The sequence below is a fragment of the Marmota flaviventris genome, chromosome 6, assembly GCF_047511675.1.
Source record: "Marmota flaviventris isolate mMarFla1 chromosome 6, mMarFla1.hap1, whole genome shotgun sequence".
Taxonomy (NCBI): Eukaryota; Metazoa; Chordata; class Mammalia; order Rodentia; family Sciuridae; genus Marmota; species Marmota flaviventris.
This window is the reverse complement of record NC_092503.1, coordinates 22,599,626-22,623,693: the sequence shown is the minus strand read 5'-3', so window position 1 is coordinate 22,623,693 and position 24,068 is coordinate 22,599,626. Positions and strand designations below refer to the sequence as shown.

At 40.0% G+C, this 24,068-nt stretch overlaps 1 protein-coding gene across 16 annotated transcripts in view; it reads right to left on the bottom strand.

The window, feature by feature from the left end:
* Positions 1-24,068, bottom strand: part of Hivep2 (HIVEP zinc finger 2) — a 184,509-nt gene that overhangs the window by 118,247 nt on the left and 42,194 nt on the right. The gene's annotated exons all lie outside the window — the stretch shown is intronic.

Sequence of the window (24,068 nt, the reverse complement as noted above, 5' to 3'; positions counted from 1 at the left end):
GACTATCTAGGAAGACAGGCAGGACATGTATACATAAAACAATCACATTCCTCTAAGAGAGATATAGACAATAAGAGAAAAAAGAAAATAATTGAGGAATGTGACTAGAAAGAAGAGAGGAAGGACACTCAGGAAGGAAGACCATGAACAAAGGCCTCCAGCCCTGAATAAACATGGTCCATTTATAGGCATTAAGGACGTCAATTGGACTGGGTCAAGAGCTCTGAGATGTGATAAAAATTCAAACTCGCTAGCTAAGGGAGTGTCAGAGGTCACCTATCAGACACCTTTTTTTTTGGGGGGGGGGGTGATTGGGTGATAGGGATCCGATAACAGGGATTGAACCCAGGGGTACTTAACTACTGAGCCATTCCCTAGACTTTTTTATTTGTTGTTTTGAGATATGGTTTCACTAAGTTAATTAGGACCTTGCTAAGTTGCTGAGGCTGGCATTGAATTTGTGATCCTACTGCCTTAGCCTCCCAAACTGCTGGGATTACAGGGGTGCAACACTATACCCAGCTCAGACACATTTTTTCACAGAGAAGGAAAGTAGTTTCAAGGTGGTGAATGAGTCCACCAATACCTACAAGAGCCCACTATGCACTAACCACTCTTCCAGGCCCTGAGGTACAGAGGTGAATGACAACCTATCAGTGACCTTAGAAAGTCCATGGCGGGGATAGACAGATGAAAAAAACACACCTACCATTAAACTGATCATCTCTGGTTTTAATTTCCATTTCTATGAATAAAAGAATATGATATAAGGTGAACTGGAGATAGAGGGAGAATTTTCGGCTCAAACTTGGTCACAGATGGCCTGTTCAAAATGACATCTGAGTCAAGACTTGTGCAAAGACCAAGTCGGGAACAAGTTTACCAAGGTTAAGAAACAGAATAAAGCCAGGATGGTCAGCACCTAAGAGGATTTGGGGTATGTGGGAAGAGATGAGCCCAGAGAAGCCAGAGGCATGTAGGCTGGAATGAATAGCTTGGACTTTATTCTGAGAGTAATAATTTTTGGCAAAGAAATGTATTATATAACTTACACTGACTGGGCTTCCCTGGGGAGTGTGGAGTCATGAAAGCTAGTTAACAACTTCTGCAGCAGACAAGGCCACAAGCTGATAGCCTGCACTGGGACTATGGCACAGGAGACAGAAAGAAGACCTGACACTTACCATTTATTTTGGAGAGAGAGTTAGAAGGACTTACTAGACTGGATGTGAGGCCAGAGGAAGGAATGGCATCAAGAAGGAATTCTGGAATTGTGGCGAGAGCAAGGAGGAAGAATGGTCCTCTCTCCGGAGAGCGGGATGTTGGTTGGAGAAGCAGAGCTGAGCAAGGAGACATCATCAGTTCCCTTTTGTCTATCTCAACTTTGATCAGAGAGCTGAGTGCACATATTTAGTAAGCACACGAGTTGGGAACTCTGGGGAAGATCCATTTATGGAGATAAAACTTTGAAAATTATCAACCTATTGATGATATTTGAAACCACGTGCTTATCTGACATTTGCTAGAAAGTGAGTTCAGATAAATAAGATAAGAAGCTTTAGGACAAAACAAGTAGGAGATTGCAACACTTAGGGGAAGGCAGGGGAAAAGCCTGGTAGGTGGAGTGTCGTGGGAGATGGGAAAAGAGCTTCATGAAGCAAATGGCCAACTGTTCCAAAGACAAAGGTGAAGAACAACCACGGACTCTGGGAAGATGTAGGAAGAGAGGAACTCCAGGGCAGCTAGCAACAATATGCAAATTTGAGATTTTGATGAGCAGTGATGTTGCAGGGGTCACAAAGCAGGCCGGATGCCAAGAAATTGAAAAGCAGGTCTCTGGATGCCTCTTCCTGTGTGATTGTAGTGACCCTAAGTTGCCTCTCATCCTGTGTCCAATAAAGAACCCCTGAAAAATTTCAAGCAGGAAAGAGGGATACGAAAAGCACGGTGTTATTGTAAAATCAGCCTGATAGACTGTGTGCAAGATCAATTTAAGACAGTAGATGTCCAGAGTGCTCAGAGTGAAGAGGGCAAGAAAGGAGGTGAACAGCCCACAGAGCACCTCTAAAAATCACACAAGGCCACAGCAAGTTAAAGTGATTTCAAACTGAGTGTCCCAGATATCAAAAGTCACTCAACAGGGTAGGACAAAATAATGCGGGAAAATACAAAAACTCCAAGCACTTTTGAAAAGCTATCATAAGATAGGTCCTGTCCGTCTCTTTTAAAGAAGAATAACAATAGCTACCAAAGTATCTACCATTTTTTTGGTTTTTTTTCTTTATTATCATATATTACTAGTGGGTTTCTTTAATTATTGATGATACTTTGAATAAAATATAAGCTAGTCTTAACAATTCTTAAATTTATTATGCCTATTTAATATGTGTACTAACAAGCTCATAAAGTACATATATGTTTAATTATTTTTCATTTCTTCTTCATTCCATTTTTATTAGTTGGCCAGCTAAATGTAAGGAGGCCCAGTGAGGAAAACATAGTCATTAATTAAGTCAATATTTCCAATGAGAAGCCCAATAAAATTTTTTTAATTGAATTACCTAGAAGGTGAACAATGTGACATAAACAGTTTGGAACTAAAATTTCACTTCAGGAATATTTCTACTCGATACCATTTAGAATTGACACATCTTGTTGCCTCCCTAAAATGTTTTGCTACCAAAATCCAAACTGTATCTCATTCCACTGTGTTGCATATCATTACATTTTTAGTCACATTAAAGAAAAAGAAAAAATGCAGTTTGGTAATTGAGTCCATCGTATTCTTATCCCATTCCTTTACTTGATCTTTCAATTCCAACATATTAAGAGTGCTACAAAAATTAAGAGCCAAGTATCTCTTACCCCTAAAGAATTATGCTATTATCCTTCCAAGGAATATGCTGTTCCAAGGGAGTGGGAAACAAGGAGGATTCTAACAAGGGCTTGGAGAAGGCATTGCAACTATTCCTCATTAGCTTTTATCGTTTTAAGGATGTACCCCTTAATCACAGTAAACCCAACTAAAATGCAGGAGTCGTGATTTCCAAACCGATGCTGATTTTTTGTGTGTGAGGCTTAATGTGGAGCCCATAAAGCAGGACAGCCCTCTAGCAGTGTCTTATTGAGCTCATCCTCATGGTCAGTTTTCCTTCACCAATTTTTATAAAAATGGAGGCAATTCTTGATAGTCTAGACAATTGTTAGGCTTATTTTTATATATATAATTTAAGCTTCTGATGCAGTAAACTAGCTCCAAAAAAAAAAAAAAAAAAACTCTGTCAAAATCCAAATGACATTGGTTGGCTTCAGTACAATGAGAAAGTAATGGAAACAGAGTGTTCTCTAAAATCACGTTAACACAGACTCATTAATCATTGCACTGCTAACAAATGTTCCTGATTTTAACATGTATTTCAAAGTACAGTTCTGCATCCTTCTGTATGCAGTACTTTCCAAAACGATTCATGCCTAAGTGGCTAACAAATCTCTATGTCCATTAATATAACAACTGCGAATACATTTTGAAATAAGTATTATTCAGATCCCCCGAGTTCCTCTAGGAGAAAATTCAAAGCCTGTTTTGGAGGCACACCTTCTCGGAGAGCAGCTGAAGGGGGCAAGAGCAGTCCTGGCAGCAGTGAAAAGCCATCCGAAAACCCAAGAGAAGTCAGTGACAGCCCTCTCCAAGCTCCATATGAGACAAGCAGGCGCTGAGGATGACATCAGGGAAGTACAGAGTGTTTTCTGTGCCTCCCCAGATGTCCTGGCAGGAGACAGGCTTTTCCCAATCTAAGGGAAAATCAGCCAGGAAATGTGTCTCAGCTGACAGCCCTAGATCGCAACTTCTGAGCGGTGACAGAAAAGTGACTGTAGGGAGGCTGAAAGGGACGGAAGGCACTTCATCTCATCATGCCAAAGACAGAAATTCCAGGGTTAGAGTGGAGATGGGCTCCTTAAGTAAGATAAGGTCATCGTCAAAGGCATCTTGGACTAGAACTCCAAAACTTTGTCTGTTCCTGACTCTGCTGCTTGTGAACTCCTGGGGCCCTGGACATTGCTATTTAACCTTTCTGCTCCTCTATTACGACATTCATAAACTTAAGACAGCAACATCCATCCACCATGGGAGTTTTGTCAGATTTTAAATTCCTAAAAAAAATGGCAATTTCTCAATTTATGGAGAAGCACATCCCCTAAACTGTAGGCAATGGGCAGCCAGAGCAGTTTATAGCTCTTCGCAGTAAATTATTAAAAATGGTATTTTAAGAAGATGAACCATGCAATAGAATGAGGAACCGACCACAGGCAGAACAATTTGAGTCAGGAGTGCCATCAAAGAGGCTGTGGCCCACAGGTGCGATGGGATAGAACCTTTCCACGTTACTGACACATACAGTTGCAGATCTTTTTGAGGAAGAACAGGATGTTAAGCATAAGGGGCAATAGTAAATTAGACATAAATATTCAACTAACTACTGTTAGGATAAACCTCATCGAGACACAACCAAATTCAACCACTTTCCAAACTTAACCCTATTATCCAGCTGGACCTTCTCCCTTCCTCGAGTCTCCAACTCAGATCTGCACTGGCTAAAGCCTTTCTCTCCATGTTTTCACTTCTTCACAGCTGCTGGACTGGCTCTTTGCACCCATGTTGAATTCTGGTCTCTTAATCTCAACCATCCCAGGCAGTCTGACTTCAGCTGTCCCAGGGACACTGATCCACATAGGCATGTCAGTAACACTCTCACCTCACCAGGCTTCCACGGTCTCTTTTCCTCCAACTGACTGCCCCTGGTCCCTCTCCAAACATGCCTCACCCCACACGCTGCTTTCTCTGTTCCCCTAGGTTAAGCTGCAGTCCCAGCAAGGACAATGACCTCAGACTTCCCATGAATTTTCATGTCTGGTTCACTCTCAAATCTACCCAGCCCACACAGAATATCCTCACTGCATTTTGAATAAATGAAATTAAAAATATTCAGAAGCTCTGTAAGCCATCCCTCCTCTTACTGCACTTTCCTTGGCCTCCACCTACCCCCTCACACTATTCTTTGTCTCCATTACTAGATCCCATTTCATTTCTCTCCCCAAAGTCACAGAATGCTTCCCAGGGTCCTAAGCTCAGTTCTCTTATATCCTCTCATCCCACCCAGATGAGATCCCACCAACAAATACAGGAGACTCTGCAAGTATTTCAAACCATCATTTCTATCAGGACCCAAATTAACACTCCCACTAAGATTTCTCACAACTTGCACCCTAACCCAAGAGGTAAGGCCTGACCCCTGTCCCCAAAAACAACAACAAAAAGACTCTAATGAGAAAGAACAAAAGTCAGAAAGGAATCAGACCCTCCCAGTGGGGACAGTTGAACCTCGAGTGGACTGACAGGCAAGCTTTTGCCACCAGACACAGTCACCAACGTGTCCTACATTGATGACAAAGAAGCCTCTCTTCTCAGGGATCACTACTGGCCTTTAAAAGTCCAAGTTCTCTGGGGCCTGAGAGCTTTACAACATTGAAGGCATTTGGTGCCCTTCCTTTGAGAGAGCCTTCCCCATGAAAGAGTGAGGTCTGCTCTATCACTTCACCACCAAGGGGGGACACAGAGCCACAGCACTGAGACTGCACCCCATCTTGCCTGCTTAGCCCTTGGGGCTTTGACTATATTTCACTACATGTCCAGGCAAAGGGCAGCCAACGTCAGGATTCTGCCATGGGTCCTCCCATCTGTCAATGCCCCCAATCATATTCACAGGTCCCTCTCAACCCTGTCTGGACAGAGAAGTTATATAAAATGAATTGTCTCTTCTCCAATTCTACCCTTTTCTTTCTCTATTTTTGAGATCCCCATCCCCACTCCTTGAACTACTAGGGCACAAACTACTGTCCTCCTTCACACCCTCATTCAGTGTGGATTAAGCCTGAGACATTGGTCATTTTCACTCCGCACCGACTCAAGTTTCTAAAAGCACAAAAATTTTTCTTATGTTTTATAGTTAAAAGGCTTAGATCTTTTTTCATAGTTGGCTCTATATATGCCTGGACTTTCTTAAACTTATTCCCTCCAGAGGAAGATAAATTCTTTATTGGACTATGTCATGTGGCCTTATGAATACCTCTCCACACATATAAAACTAAATAACAGAAGGAACCAATTTTGGATAAGGCCTTACCTAGTCACACAGGGGTCAGGCTATGATTTTATAGGAAATGAGGCATTTATGGGCAATTGATTATTTAAATATCTGTAAATCTCCATGTCAAGAATTTTTTTAAACATCCAGGGGGGGAAAAAAACTTAAAGGTATAGAAAGGAGAATGTTTTTTAAATGAAATTCTGCAGTAAGTGAATTCCAAAATTAGTGTAGATAATCACAGCAACCTGCTTTGAGACAGCAAGAATTGCATACCCATGTTATTAGAGGATAATTCTGTCCTTCCTGTAGCTTTGAGGCAGCTAGAAGATGTCATCTAACTTAAGTGAAATGAGAAGAATAACTTCGGTAAAAATCCTCGGACCCAAGTTTCATACTGCTTTCAGCTCTCAGGGTACTTAGACACACAGAGTCCTTTCTCTTATAGAAAATTTATCTTCTTTCAAGTGAAAAGAGTAGAATAAAACATTTCCACTGAAAATATATTCATCTCTATGCACTATTATCTACCCAGTGATTTGTGTCTCTCCCTGAGCTCCCAGTCGCCTGCTCTGTGAAAGGCTTCCTCGGAGCCACCACTCAGCATGAGCTTCTAGCCCTGCTGACTCAAATGATGACATCCTGTTGTACAAATCCAAGTACCTCTCAGTGGGTCTGCACATCAGTCACTGAGGGCCACTGTCACAGGAGGATTCAGGCAACACAGAGTCGCAGACATCGCCCTAACGAATTATCAGAGCATTTTACCATTATCAGGGCGGTAGGAGGACTCTGCCCTGAGTGACCAAGCTCACTCCCGACATCAGACATATGAGGTCAGAGCCTTTCAGCTCCTAAGCGCCAGCAGATAAGCACCAGTGAGCAGAGCTTGTCCTTAGCTGCTGTCAATACGATGTGCAGTCTCCAATATAAAGCCCATCTGTTTATTAGGCCTCAATTCCTCAACCTCATAGTGACCACGGTGAACTATAAAGCATCTTAAAACTCAAATCACTGGCTTATAACACAGGTAATAAGTAAAGAATCATTGCCAAGCAAAATATTTTAGACCTTCCCAGAACAAGCTTTATAAGTGGATCATTCAATTGTTCTAATGCTGTCAGTTGGTTATCATCCTAATTGTAGGGAATTGTGAGGCTTCCTGTTTTGTTTTTTTTTTTTTTTTTTTGCAGTGCTGGGGTAATATACCTATAAAGAAAGTAAAATGAAGTGCCGTATTATCTCTATGTTTCAGGATGGTTTTAGATGTTTGCATCACTCTCATCAGTCCCTATAAGAAATGAGAATTTAGTGAAAAAAACTTTTCTCTCTCTCTCTCTCTCTCTCTCTCTCTCTCTCTCTCTCTGTGTGTGTGTGTGTGTGTGTGTGTACACATGCATTATGTGTGCTGGGATGGAAACCAGGGCATCTATGAGCTCTGCTCCTGAGCAAAACCCCCAGCCAAGGATCACATATTAACCAGGAAACTCCATCAGCTGCTCTGAGCTATGTTGATATATCAATCACTCATACTACACTCATCCATAAGTAATAAAAGTGTCTCCATAGAAACCAAGTACACAGTGGAATCTGCTCTCAGTGCAGGATCTGCTTTAGCAAAAAGACTTCACTTCAAGCCAACATTCTGCCCTGACTTAAGTTTACACATCATCATACACTGATATCATTAGATCTTACACCTTTGGAGTTTCACAGTCTTGAAGATCACAAAGAGCTCCACACATGGAGAGAGAAAATGGATGGGGGAGGTTTGGGTGAAAAGATTTGCATATATAGTTATAAAAATACCAAAGCAGATTCCATGCTAAGATCTGCCAAAGAGAGAACAATGACTGTTGCCCACCAGCTCACAGCCTTGGAATTATATTCTCTTCTCCAAGCAGAAGCAGTCATCAGATTATCAAAATGAGGTTATCCTGCCTAAACTCAAGTAGCTCTTACATGGAATAAGCACAATGCAATCAACAGACAAGCAGCTATTTGCCTCCCACACAAACTATAATCTTCTGTGAAATATATTTCTGATGAAGAATACATAACCCTCCTTGGAGTTTGGTTCTGCCCTCAAACTCCCCCACATAAGCCCATACATACATTTTAAAGAAAAGGATAATTTTATAGCTTCTAATAATATCTCTCACAATGTAGGGCAAAATAGAATGGAGGCATCTGAGCTAACCCCCAAATCTATCTTTCACATGATGTTACTCTTTGGGAAGCAAAGTCAGTCACCAATGGTGCCTTGGGCACACATGGTCCAATGAAATAAACATAAACAATGGATTGCACCCATATTTTGATGATTTCATTCTAAGTGGATGCCTTATGAAGGCTTAATTCATTCAACTATTAATGACTCAAAACTCACAGAGCTCTGGATTTCAATGTTTCACAAATTTCAAATTATAAGTTGATTGTCGTGAGTCATCCTGCTTATTCAAGAAGCAAGTTTCAAATAGAATGACAAGTTTTCTTGTATGGGAGGTTTACAGTGACACTCATTTTACTTTCTCAGTCATCTTCATGTTAAATGTCTAAAATTGAAACAATATGACTTGACAGGGGATAGGTTTTTACCATCAAGTGAGCTCATTTGATATGAAGCTATAAAAATAGTTACAAATGCCCACGTTCACTTAATAGCACTATACATGGAAAAACAGATAGGAATAAAAGAGATTTCTCACAAGGGGTTTTCACCCCTCACATCTGTTTAAAGGTACTAGACTCTGGGATAATCTTATAATTTGGAACCTAGTAGGCAAACCATTAAGAAAATAGCTATGGTGGAAATTAATCTTGGTTATATGCTACATTAAAAGGATATGCCCTTGTTTGGAGTGGGGGGATAAAATTGGCAAGCAAAATCAATAAATGCTTTTTTCATAATGAAAACAGTCTTAAAAGATCAGAAAACCAATTTTGCCTAAGTGAGTAAATGTTGTAATTGCATTACACTAAAAGGAGTGTTTTAATTTTGTGTAATTGTCATTAAAAAAAAAAATCACTGAAAAGATAGCCTGTAAACGCAGGCAACCCACTGTCCCTAGATTGACATGGGCACCTCACCCCATCTGCAGGGAACCTTGTCTCCCTTAACTCAGCAGGATGTCAAGAATTACTTTTGCAAGCAAAATAGCACCAGGGAAAGATACAGAGGAGGAGGTGGAAACTCAGACTAAGGGAAAAGTTTGGGAGAAAGGAACATCACTGCTAAAATGCTGGTGATCTCATGAGAGGTCAAGAATCTTATGCACTTGTAAGAAAGAGGTAAGGGAAAGGAAGAAAAAGGAAAACATTCTTGTGCGTTAGAGACTTAATTCATTTCCACACATAGAATCAAATGCACTGTTAGAATAAGGTACAGGTTAACTTAGGGAAAAAATTAACTCCAGATAGATACCCTAGCATAGCTAGATTCAACACAGCACTGAATTCTTATCTATAACTATGAACGCTGAACCTTTAAATTTAAAACCCCTACTCTTAAACATGCTCATAATAGTTCAGTTGCTCATGGATCAATCGAGCTCCTTTGAAAAACAAGATCTTAACTAATTAAAGCTTCTGCAGCCCACGCCTTGGAGTTACTCCACGCTGCCCAAAGCATGGTTCTGACTACCCTATCTACTTTCTCAGGTCCCGGAAATGCACCTTTCCCCACACACAGCCACAGACAAGGAACAAGCTGAGCCAGAATTGCACTGTTCACAAAAGGAATTCCCCCTCCCTTCCCCTCCTTCTCCCTCCCCTTTCCTCTCGTGTCCCTCCCCCGTCATCGCTGGTGAATAATATCACTTGCTACCTGCCTTGATCAACACCGTGAGCCCCTGTCTTCAAGCATTCAGGGAATTTTACAGCCTGGAAATTCCTGTTGTCCATTCTCTGAGGTCACAGATAAAGCTAAACAACAGCCGTGGTTCCCATCAATCATAAGTCACTCACTGATAGAATGTATGGTAGGAGACCTGATGTAAGCGAGTCACCAGAGAAAATACCCACTGGTGACGCATATCCAGGCATAAAAATAGCTACAGGGCCCTCAAAGGGATTATTCAACAGCCTACATTTAGACTTTCTTACAAGAGACCTGAAGTCAATGTGCTGCAGTTAAGTGGCTGGAGAGAGTTGAAGTTTAAGCTCCTCAACAGACATAACCACAAATAGCTGGTTTAAATAAGCTCCCCCAATTACAAGCTGTTTAGTAAATTTTAGCTCAACTTAATAAGCACTAAACAGTATCATCAACCATCTTATAAAATGCCACATAATCTTCAGATAACGATTCCTCTTTTTAACACATGGTGCTCAAACATCAATACAGAATCAGTCCAAAGAAATATAGCCTTAGTTGTTTTCCAAATAAAAGTTAGAAAAATAACACGAATTGCAATCTGTATCTATATCTTTTTAAAACGTGTTTTTGAGCAGAATAAAGCTTAATTATAAGTTTCCCCAAAGAAACTGACATTTTGTCCACTGTATATACAGTTATATTTTTCCTGAAGTGGTTAGATCATTTATAGAAATAATGATCGTGTGTACTACACTACATATGGAATCTCATACATGGCAGACACTATTATTGTTTGACAAACAAGTGAGTGAATGAACAAAAAAATATCAGTGAAGTTTATTATGGGCAAATATTTTAATTGAACCAGTAAGATGTTAACTCAGACTGCAATCTTGTGTTCTCGGATTTTTTAATTTTATGAGGAAGAAATTAACTTTTTACATGTGTAACCATTTTAATAGTTTTCAAGTCATCTGTTCTCATTTTCCTCCCACTCAAAACATATGCATAGCTACCCTGCAAAGCAGGTCCTTCACAGAACTTTCAGATCAGAAAAGGCTGGATTTTGGCACATTTTTCTATTTGAATATCTAAAAATATTCTCTTCCCAGTTTCCTTTAAGCAAATGCGCCGGCTCCATGAACAATGAAAGCAACTGGCTGTTACAGAACCCAAAATTCTGCCTGAGAACCTGAACGCTTCCTGCTTGCAGGGCCCTACTTGTTAGGCTTCATTACAAACCTTTCCTAATGATGGACAGATTCTCATTTTTTCCCAGTTAACTATCAGCCATAGGATATTTCTCCACAATCGTTTATTTCAGCACTTAATGTTATTAACTATCCTCCTACACAACTGGCAAAAATCTCTTAGCAACATTCCTGTAACTCTCTAGGAGATTATTCAGGCCTTCATAGCTCTCCGGCCACAGTGAATAAGACTTTTTTTTTTTTTTCCCCTGTGCTGGTAGGTTCTCTATCTCTTTCCTCAAGTTTGAAAACACTGCTATAAATACAGGTGAAAATTATTTTTAGTATGAAGATTTCACAAAGCGTTCATGTTTCTCTCCTGTGCATATGTGTCAACAGTATGTGGCCTACTTCCAAGAATCTAACCGGAAATGTTTGCTGGCGCCCCCTAGATGAAAAACACTAAAGTAACTTTGAAGAAGCATACAATTCCATTATGGTACTCATGAATATTACAGTTCCCAATCCCTAACAACTCGACCATTAGTTCCTGACACAGAATGTGAGATAGCAAAGCAAATTAAATACAGAGCCTATTTCATTTTTAAAAATTTCATTTTTTTAAATGAATAAAAAAGAAAATTTAAGAAAGGGGAAAATCAAAAAGATGAGACCTATTCCTCTTTCCAAAGGGAAAAAAATATACTACATATTAACTGACACAGAAACCAACAAGGTTTCACTGATTTTATAGCAGCTTGTGTTTTTTAAATAGCTCAACATTAGCCAAGGCACCCAGAAATAATGAGGTTTCACCCTACTCCATAAATTGGCAGCTTTCCGTCATGGTGGTCTATGCTGATCAAGTCTAAATTGAGAATTCTCAGACAAATTTAAATAGTGACAGTCTCCAATGCAGACACTATTTCAAATTGCACAGACATATTAACTATCAAAACAGAGATCACAGATTGAGTTCCATAAGAAGTTATTTCCATCAGCATTCCTGAGGTTTTTGTTTTGTTTAGTTTTTTGTTTGTTTTATTGTTTTGTCTCTGTTTGTTTCTAGTAATTTCATGCCTGTTAAATTTAACAGCAGCAAAACATTTGTTTTATGCTTGTTCAAATAGAACTTCCCTACCCTGGTTTAGAAATTATGCTATCATTAAGGTTATTTGAGTCCCTGAGATCATTTCCTGCATTATCTGCTACAATGAAGGGGTTAAACAAAGCACTGCTTTAAATTGAGAAATGCCAAAATATATTTTACAAAACAATTGCTTTTATCTTTTGAAACAGGAGAAAACAGAATCACATAGGCACTAAATTTAAATCCATATATTTAATTATCTGGACAGGATTAAGGGTAAGAGTGAGGGTATATTTTTGCTATATTGCAAAAAGACAAAATTACAAAACAAAACAAAAGCCTTTTTTTTTTTTTTTTGCAACATCAGGCTTTCTAGAAGCCATATTTAAATTCATCTCCTATGTCACTAATAGAATATCATGATAATAAATCTTTTAAAGTTCTAACTATATAAAAAAAAACTGGGAAAGTGTGTCCCTAGTTTACTCATACCCAGCCAAGTGCAGATAAATCATATTTAGACTGCAAAATCAGTTTCCCTTTTAGTCTTAGGATTACGGCACAATTCTGGGCTTTTTCTTTTTCAACATCCTTAAAATGTGACTGTAGTTTTTGCTCCCTATGCAAATTAACTCTAACAGTAGCAGAAAGGGCTTCTTCGTATCAATGGAACAAGCTGTTTCATCTAAGAGATTCAGTCCCAAAAGTATGAGTAGATCATATGACACAGTTCCACAGGGAGTTCCTTCCTTCGGTGAGCTCCTCTGACACTATACCTTTACACAGTTAGTACAGTCCATCTCCTATCTTAAATGTTTACATATTAATGCACTTGCTCTGTATGCCTTCGAAAACTACAAGTTCATTGCAAGTTGAAACAGTCTAGCTAAATATCTCCCTATACAACAGAGTATCCATGCTGAATGAATGACTGCACCAATGAAATAAACAAACCCCAACACAAAACACAAAGACTGCAGTGGCAAATGCACAGGACTGGGGGCCAAATCTCAGCTCTGTGCTTCAAATCTCAGCTCCATCATCTGTATTCTGTGAGGACAGAGAAAATCATTTGACCTCCCATCTGTTGAATGATAATATTAATTATAGCCCCCAACTATATTTAGTTTATAATAACCAAATGAGATAAGCCAGACATATAATATTAGTGCAAATGGTATAACTGAGAGCCATAAAAATAACATTTAAATCTCCACCTTCTATATTATTACAGAAAATAATGTCCTATGAATATGAAGAATACCATGCATATGTCTTGCCAATCTGGGTAAATGTCTGTAGGGAAAGATCAATTTTACAATAATTGCAAGGATGATTACACTTCCACTTGTAAACTCCAATAAGACTCATCAGTCCATAACAGTCATTACCTGTAGTATACAGTTTTTAGTTGACACTAATGTGAGATAATGTTGGAGTTTGCTGCCTTATTTATACCATATGTGCTGTGTGGACAAGGTCCATGGCCTTAACATTATTTGGTAATGACAGTGCACTTTCATTCTGTGCTTTTCAGTTCACAAAGTACTTTCACCTATAGTCTTAAAGTTATCTTCAGGACAATTCCAATACAGGTTGAGAATTTTATTGTTTTCACCTTACAACAAAAGCAAAAGTAACAATAAGGCCAGCAGGTCAAACCGTCAGGCTAGAGCTCATAATACTCTAGGAATTTCACATCTCCAAAAGAAAACCCAGATTTGGCCCAAGTGTTCCCACAAGAAGAATTTTAACAAAATATTAGATATTACCTCTGTCTCATCATATATTTGTATATATATAATTTAATACTAATAAAAATTTTAATAGTTTTTAAAACCATTCTCACCCACACTCAGCAGATCCTTGTGGTACCTTATAAAGCAGGTGTACTATATAGTGCAATGCCCACTTATAGATAAGGAAATTGGGGCTTGGAGACAACTGGATTCTTGACTATAGAATAGAATGATCTGTGTACTTGGGCAGCAGGTACAGACCTACTACTTCCAACAGCTGAGTAACTTCAGGTAAGTTACCCAACCTCTCTGAAGCCTCACCTTCCCTCTAGGAAGTTACTCACAGATACCCCCCTTGCTATTAAAATTCTATTATTCTGCAACTCTGCTATTAAGCAGCATCACTGAGACAAGGCCCCAGATGGTCCTTGCTGGGTTTTTTTGTTCCTTGCACTGTGATGCCTTTTATAATATCTCACTGTTTCTCTGCAACTGAAAAAATAGGCCTAATTAAGGAGTCCAGTCTATTTGTTTGTTTGTTTAGAGAGCTCTAGGAGCTGTTTATGCCTCGTTTGTTCTTTGATCCCTTGGCTATGCCCAGCCAGTTGAAACATTCATCTACAAGAAAGGCCAGCAGAGACAGGCCTGAGTGCAGGGGTCCAGGGAAAAGGGTGTGTCCTCACATGACCTTTTCTCCCTGCACTGCCACACTGTCACTTGGAGGATAGAAGATACTTGTTTGTTTTGATGGGTTCCCATATCTTTTTCACTTTTAGTCTTCAAAGAAATAGTATAAAACCCAGGGAGAAAAGACAGGCTCTTGAACCCAAGTCCAGGGACATGGTCACAATTAATTTAAAGCAATTTAAGTGGCCCAACTAAGAAAACTTTCTGGTATAAACTTTCTGGGATAAACCCAGAAGAAGACATATCTGAGGATACTTAGCTAAAGGAGGGGACACATGTGCACAGATCTGCACAAAAACCCTCCATGGGCACAGAGAAAGTTCTTCCTACATCCCTGCTGTGGAGCCAGAGAAATAAGCAACCTGACCCCCTGAAGAGTCTCTGAAGCCTGGCAGTAACCTGAGCTGCTCTTGGTTATTTTTGCTGATGGCTAGTGGTTCTTAAAGGGACTGTGTTCTATGTACACATGTCCTGACACGGGACACAAACCAATGACAAGACAGATGTGACATACTTACATTCATCAAAACACAGTTCATAAAAGCATGTAATAGGTAAATGAGAAGATGTGAGTGAATATTTTAATGCCTGCTCAAAGGGATCAATCACATATCCTGTGATAGAGCATCGCTGGTTTCAAACATGAGAATGCTGAGTAACACAGGCTCCTATTGGTTTAAAGTATAAAAAGACAGCAGGCAAAGCCCAGGGCTCTGTCCTCAGTGCAAGTCTGCTACTTGAGTAGGGAGCAGAGATTAGAGATGGAGATGGTGCCAGGACTGGGCTCCACAGTTATCATTCCATTTAAATCCTTGGTACCATCATAAGAAGAGTAGTTTTTCCATTGCAAAAAAATGAAAAAGAGCTCAGCCTAAGACATTACATGATGGGTGCAGGCCTCTTCCAATATTCTCTACAGGAATGGGGCTGAATACAAAAGCAAATAGCCCATTCAAAAGACAATTCTCATGAAACAATCAGTCCTTTCATTCTCTACCCCACATCCCTATATTGGTCAGGGAGGAGCAGGAATGATCCAGTAACAAGGCAAGAAAGATCCCGGAGTTATAAAAGCCCAAGTCTGTAAACCTGCTTCACTGTAATCTTGCTGAGTGACCTTGGTCAAGTTAGTTACACTCCCTGGGTCCAGGAGGAATAGCAGAGGTGAGGATTCAGCATCAGATTGTGTGAGCCATTGAGATCAGTGTGTGTGTGTGTGTGTGTGTGTGTGTGTGTGTGTGTGCGTGCCTGTGTGATGTATCTGGACCAGAAGCTGGCACAAAGAGCCCCCTCAGTGAAACAATTTGTTAATATCAGGTGTGTTAGTATTCCTATTCAGCAGGTGTGTGATTCAATTTACCTTGAATTCTGACAATGTATGACCATAGGAAAAATCATGTGACCACTTGTTGAGCAGGTACTTTACAGGCATCATCTCCACTGCTCACGCTTTGCCAAGCAAGTGATTCAACTCTGTTTTGCAGACAAGGGAACTGAGACTCACGTGCATGAATAGCAGCTAGTAAGAGACAGGGCGGGGATCTTAACTCAGGTCTGACTTCAAAGCCATCAGGCCTTCCTCTCAACAAAGCCATCATGCCTTCCTCTCCACTGAGAAACGGTTTGAGGACTGAACTGGGGAGCTGCAGGAACAACCTCAGGTCCACTTCTCTTCCACCGTTGTTCGTTGTGCCCTCAGGTCAGTGCCCTAACCTCTCCAACCCTGTTTCACCTGACAGCTATGGATTTCTTTTTTCTTTTGGTCTAATCTGTGCAGCAAGTTAATCATTATCAGGCCAGAGGTAATTCTACGAAAGATAATAAGGTTCTCTGTAATCTTATTAAAAGCACGTTTTTCTAAGTGTTCGTTTCTGAGCCATGGATCTCAGAACTCCACAAGTGCTATTATATAAATTATGATAAAAATACACAAATGCACATCTTATAGTACATAAAGCATGCTCACAAACTATAGCTTGCTTAATCTTTCTGACAACTCAGCAGTGAAGGAACCAGGCATAGGTTGAATCAAAGGCCCATAGTCACCTAATCAGTAAATACTAGAGTCATCCCTTGAATTTACAGCATTTCTAATAGTGCATCTATGATCCAACCATTTTACTATAGGAAGCTCTGGGAAAATACCAGCCTTTGTTTTGTGTGATTTGCTATGCTCAGTAATATATCAATAGGGGATTAATTATTAGCATCTCCTTCTGTATTTCAATGATGATCTTTCACTTGTGTTTAAAAATACAGTTTTAATTAACTTCTAGGCTATTTACCAACATAGCATAAGTCTTACCCAAGGAAGACAAGCTGCTATGATAACTTCCCAAAGTGTGAGTGGTCAAGAGGACAGCGGCCATGTCTTAGTCATTAATGAATGGCCTGAAGCACTTTATTGCATTGAAAAGTAGGTGTGCAATGATTTTAACTAAATAAGGCTCAAGAGAACTATAACTTTACAAAATTTTATATATATAAAAAATATATATATAATTTATATATTAAAACATATAAACATATATAGTATATATAAACATACATAGTACACATGTTTATATAGTGTATATACTGTATATTCATACATAATCCATGTTTTGAATAGTCATTTTGTTTTGTTTAAGCACTTTGGAGAATATGACAATACAAGTTGTACTTCAGTATAACATTTATTGAGTATTCATATTGTGTTTCGCACTATTTCAGGTATTTTACAGTGACTAATTTATTCCAGGCAACATATTCTCTGGTGGTAAACACCACTGTTATTCTTATTTTACAGAAGAGGAAACTGAATCAATTTAAGTGGCTCAAGGATGCAGAGCAAAGGAGAATCAGAGCAATAATTTGAACCCATAGTCTCTGGCACCCAGAGCATGTGCTCACCATTGTTCCACTACACTGTCATCACTGACTAAGTGCCAGACACTATCCTCCGACTTCAACTAATTTTCACAACAATCCCAAGAGCTGAAGAAAAATCTTGGAAATTAAAGATTGCCTTGATGATTCATTGGCATGAGTTGATATTCAGAAGAAAAACAAAAAAAATCCAATTAAATTGTTTACAACAGTCCTGTTTCATTACCAAAACTTATACAAGTAATACTGTTCATCAAAGTGCAATTTAAAAGGTTGTTAGAAAAAAACTTACAATTATGTTTTAATTTTAATACTCTAATTTTGAATTTATAGGCTGTTTTCCTCTTCACAGAGAGTTCCTTTTGATTTTCTTCGATGTAATCTTACACACTTCACATTGTTTTTCATTGCTATCTTAAAATTGGTGTGATTCTATCAAGCACCCATTGGAATTTACTTTCTATAATGAAGACGTCTAGAGAATTCTTTAAGACTTAAATTCTTACCTCTTTTCTACCTTCAACTTTATTTTCTCATCATTTCTCTCTCTTCTATTTCCCTTTCTTCTTATTTACTCAGTTTTTTGGTCAAGATGATGGCAGTGGGATGTCCCATGCCATAGCAATCTTCCAAAATGTGAAGCTCCACAGTGGGCTTCTCAAAGTTGAATCCAGGGCAGCCCACAGGGTCATTTCCAGGACCCAGCTCCCACATCTACATTTTTTAGTAAATTGCCCAGGTAACTTCACTACATGTTGACATAAATTGTTGAATTTTGAGTCTGTTAATTCCTATACATACTCTTGCTACTTGTGGCTTTTTCGTTCCTCAGTGAGTATGTGTGTCAATGTTACGAAAACATAAACTTCACTCTCTAGACCTCAGTGGAGAGTGTCACACAAAATAGGATATTTTTATATGAACTTTAAACCAAAGATTTTTAATACTCTCTATTATGTATTTCGATGTATAGCAACAAGAAGACACCAGTAGAAAACAGGGAGTGGAACAAATGGGGAATCCAAATGCAATTGCTCAACCTGTTTTAGCACAGGTTACCAAAGCAACGGATTTTTATTTTCAATGTTTTATTCTAGCATAAAACTGACCATTTGGATCCTTCCATTAACCCTCATTATCCAAACCACTTTATTGAGATAACTAATGGTTGATGTTAGAGATAAAGGCTCTAATGGAACTTCTTCAGAAGACGTCACTTAATAAAAAATATTTATTTACTAATAATGTAACAGAGAAGCTAAAATTTGAAATGTGACCTTCATGAGGGTTTATTTGCTTAAATGTTTGATGATTTTTCCATAAAACCTGACAGGGAGTTCAGATTATTTGGATTAATATGACAGGCTACAGTAGTCAATCCTATCACATCACCTAACCATTCACCTTCACACTGTGTTGGTGGTTCTTCAACCTCAGAGATGCTCAGCTTCTCAACTCGTTGCTTCTGACAGTTTGCACCCCTTCTCCATCTCCTCCTCTCCTCTTCCTCCACCTGCAGGTTTCTTTTGCTCCAAAGTCTAGACCCCACTATAAACCATTTCACCCTTTCACTTGTTAGCCTTCCAATTCATTTGTCACCTTGCCCTTCATGCCCATCCCCACAACCATGCAAGCTGGATCATTGCTCATTCCATTCCTGTATCACCTCCTCAAAGTGGCTGAGGGACAACCACCTGCTATGACGGCTAAACTACTTTGGTCTGGTCCTCTGCATGCTGGCACTACCATTCCAAAACCAAAATTGCTCAGCACACTTTTCTGGAGGAGCAGAGACCATTCTAAATGTACCCATTTCATCAATATTATCCACTTTCCACAAACAAATTAATATGTCTTATGTTTCACAAAAAAAATCAATAAAATAAAATAGCAAGTTTTCAAGGAAACTTTGCCTCAATGCATAATTTCTACCTCTAAGCTTAGTAAAATACCTTCTTCTGCTCCACTCAGACCTCTCCAGAGCTCAGAGCAGCCTGGCCACTCCAGGATTCTGCTCAACCTTTTCTTTATGTCATCTACTTTTCCCTCATCATCAAGTATAAATGGGCTTACATGAATAGGAAAGTGCTCTCTGGTCCCTATTTCTTCCTTTGTTCATCATCTCACTCCTCCTTTACACAGCTAATTTTTTTTTAAACAGCCAAAATTATAAACTCCTTGAGGGCACGAAGTGTGACTATTATTCTTCTAAGTCCAGTGCCAGAATAGTTTTAATAGGTCCTCAGTAACAATTTTCATTGCTTAATACTGATTTTGCAAAAGGGCAGAAAGCCCAATGCAATGGAAAAGAGGACAAAAGACTTTACCAGACACTTTATAAAACAGAGTATCTAGTGCATGGCCAAAAATACACATGGAAAGAGGCTCACTGTCATTAACCACCAAAAAAAAAATGAGAATTAACACGATAATATTACCCCTCTAAATAACCACCAATGACCGAAATGAGAATGATGGAAATACACAACCAGGGTAACCAGTTAGATCTCCACGTGCACTGCTGCAAGCAATATAAGCTCGCACAACCACTTTCTGTGTGGCAGAACCTACTACAGCTGAATACACACATGTCCCCAATCCAGCAATTCCACCGTAAGCCACACCCAGCAGACATGTACTCTAACATCCATGGAAGCCCTAGTTGTCGCAGCCAAAACCAAGAACAATCCAAATTCATCCACAGTGGAATGAATAAGTTACATTCATACAAGAAGTTAGGTACCGTAACGAGAATGAATGATTGTTAGGCACAGTGCACACTGATCTCACTAACACACCGTTGAGTGAAATAAGTCAGACCCAAAAGAGAAAAGAGCACATGGTTCCATACATATGAAGTGCAAAACCAGGCAAAGCTAATAGACATGAAAGTTAGGAGGCTGGTTACCCCTGGGTTCTGTTGTGACTGGAAAAGGGCAGGAGAAGGGTTCTGGAATGCTGATAATGTTCTGGTTTTTCATGGATCTGTTTGTTCAGTCTGTGAAAGTTCATCAAACTGTCTACATTCTTTTCTGTATGCATGTGATATCTCTCTCTCTCACACACACACACACACACACACATACACACACAAACACACACAACTGGATATATTAAATTGCTGCTGATCCTCTCCTTATTCAAAAAGCTCTTGATGGCCTTCTCTTGTCTTACCCTGCAGGCTCTAAGACTCCTGTGGCCGGGAGCTATCTTTTTCCTCTTGACTTCCCTAGTTCCCGCACAGACACTGATACGTGTCTGCTCTCGCTAAATGATTCTGAATGAATGAGCATGCATCTCAGTGACACCAACTAACTTGTGACTCCGTCTCTTTCATGCCCTTGACTCTGAGCTCTGCATTTTCCAGGTCCTGGTCCTGATATCTGTTTGAAGATACTATCGTGATAATAGCTGCCCTTTATTTGAAAATCAGAGTCAGGAGCTTTATATACATTATCTCTTTCACCCATCAAGAAGAGCCTGTAAGTTATAGTTATTACCCCTACCAACACCAGCACCTTTACAGACCAGGAAACCAACGTTCTCAGAAGTAAAGCCACTTACATAAGAATACACAGGCAAGCCCTTGGGCACAGTGGCGCACGCCTGTAATCCCAGCAGCTTGGGAGGCTGAGGCAGGAGGATTGAGGGTTTCAAGCCAGCCTCAGCAAAAGTGAGGTGCTAAGCAACTCAGTGAGACCCTGTCTCTAAATAAAATACAAAATAGGGCTGGGATGTGGCTCAGAGGTCTAGTGCCCCTGTGTTTGATTCCCAGTATAAAAATAAAAATAAAGAAATATACAGGTGAGAAGCTAGAGAGCTAAAATTGAAACTCAGGTCTTATTCCAAAACCAGATATATCTCTATATACATGTGACCATAAATTCAACAAATCCAAAACACAGGTCACTGCTCTTCTCAAAGGCCTGCTCACCTTCCTTATCCTGAGAACTGCCATCTCGACCCAAGCTGCAGTCCTGGGACCCCTCTCCCTCCCTCCATAGGTTACTCAGCACTGTTTTCCAAGCACTGTTCTCAGTATGATAGCATGAGTCCAAGCTTTTATTTTAATTTTCTTTTGAACAGGACTGTAATTGTCTGTATGCCCTGTCTCCCAAATCCAGGCTTGCTTTCCTCTAATTCATTCTCACAAATTTGATTGGGAGATCTTTGTAACATGCAAATTTGAACCCAGCTCTCCTTGTTGTTGATAGAAGAGATGTCAAATACACCAGCATGGCACACCCTGCTTGACCTGGTCCGCACCAAGAGCTCCAGAGCATCCCCTGGTGACTCCACATCTCTTTCTCCCACCCTGTAATCCAACTATGAGAAGATTTACCCGTCACAAAAGCACCTTGCTGTTTCCATGTCTTCGGGCTCTGCATGCCAGGGCTTGAGCTTCCTGCAATGCCCTTCCCATTTCTGTCTCTCAAATTCCCACCCATCCTGCAAGATGCAGCTCAAGCATTTACTCCTCTGTCAAGCCTCTCAAGCAAAGCTGAGTGCTGCTTTCATGACACAGCTAAGCCTAGTGGATTCTTCTCAAATCGCAGATAGCCATTTCACAATATATATTGTGTGTGGATTTTTTTTTTTTTTTTTTTTTTTTTTGCAGTGAGCGGTGTTCACTTCTAGACAATTAGATCTTAGAGGCAGACACATGTCTGTTCTTTTTAGTAAGCTCAGGCCTGTACACAGTAGTTAAGTAAAAAATAGTGGGACAAATAAATGAGTTAAACTATCCATATGTATGGGTAATCTTAATTGCAAATAATTTTTGAAAGTAAATCCAAAGAGAATGTTCCAAGCAGAAACAATGGGGAAGAACTGGGTCATTTCCCTATGTGAACTAGAAAGTAGCTCAAAGTGTGAGCTGGAAGGAGCAGTGAACTGTAGTTTAAGCGTCCTCCAGAACATAACATTGTCTATCTCTTCAGCCTTGCATGATAATCTCTTCCACCACCACCAGAGCCATCTGTGATGTTCGGCGTGATAAAGATTCAGAGTGAAAAGAAAAAGGTAAAGAGTCATATCACACAGAATATCCCTGAATCTACTGGAGATAACCATTCATAATCAACTTCAAACTCTGGCGTAAAACAAGAGGGGTTTATGTCTTATCAAAGAATATTCTCAGAGTAATAGAAGAGAGCATAAAAAAAAAAAAACCCAAAAGTACATTTATCTCTTGGATCAGCTAAACTGGAACACAGCAAAGATAAATGTTTTCTGGATTATTCTATCATTTCTAAGATGCAGAACAGGAACATAGACATGTAAATAGTCAAGCAGGGATGCAGGTACCTATAAATGAAGAAACTAAGCTAAGGACGGGGTGGGGTTACTGAGTGCGTGTGCTGGGATAGCTAGATGAATGTGGTGGCATTGCTGGGGTAGGGTGTCCTGGGATTGGGAGATGAGTGTGTTGGAATTACTGAGTGAAAGTGATGACATTGCCGGGTAAGTGTGCTGGGATTACTGGCAGAGTATGCTGAGACTGGTGAATGTGGTGGGGTTGCTGGGTGAGTGTGCTGGGATTGTTGGGTGGGTGTGTTGGGACTGACGGATGGAATGATGGGATTGCTGGGGTGAGTGTTATTGGATTACTGGGGTGATGTGCTAGGATTGCTGAAGATGGGTATATCTGTGATGCATAGTGAGAGAAAAGCCTTGATGTATGAGAGTTGTGAGAGGGCCCAGAAACTGTTGGTATAAATGCTTAATTCACCAGTCTCTCCACAGCCACGTGGCTCTTCAGTAAAATTCAAAACACAGCACGGGACCTATGCAGGTGCCCCTTCCCAGGGAGGGAAAACTGACTCCAGTTTTCGCCAGCCCCTATACTTCACAGGTAAAGGGCCAGTTTAACAGCTCTTCCTGGAATAAGCCTGTGGAGAGCAGCCGACAAAGCCCCCCAGACACACACAGAAAAGCAAAAACCACGTTGACATTCCTAGAAGAGAGGGGGAGAAGAGCGTTTTCCTGTATTTGCGTTCTTGAATTGCCTTTTCTTGCTCTTCACTGGAGAGAAGAGAGGTGGGTGATGGCAGCCAGGCTGGCTCATGTGAGAGACCAGAGGGCAGCTGACATGAACTCCTGTCAAGCCTCCTGGCACAAAGATCTGATTATAATACATAAAAATGCGTGGGCAAGACTTGGAGGGCTGGGCTCCCCCCACACTCACTCCCAACCCCGTGCTTTGAATGCATTTGTGTATGCACACCCTCGACAGACTAGGGTTCTTTGTGTTGCCATGGAGCTGCGCCCGCTGTTAGTTCAGATGGAAGGATCACTGGCTTTTCTACTTCTAATGGAGGTAAGAATCACTGCATAATATTAACTCCACTTATATTTCAGATTTGCAGTTGTCTTCATGTTCTGAACTTATTCCCTGTCAGATTACCACAATGGAAGCTGCTGGCAAACTGATGCTTGTTTTTATTACATCCATATGCCAAAACATGAGAACATATATATATGTGTGTGTTTGTGAGCTTCCCCGACCCTCCCTTTTCTAACAGGGAGTGTTTA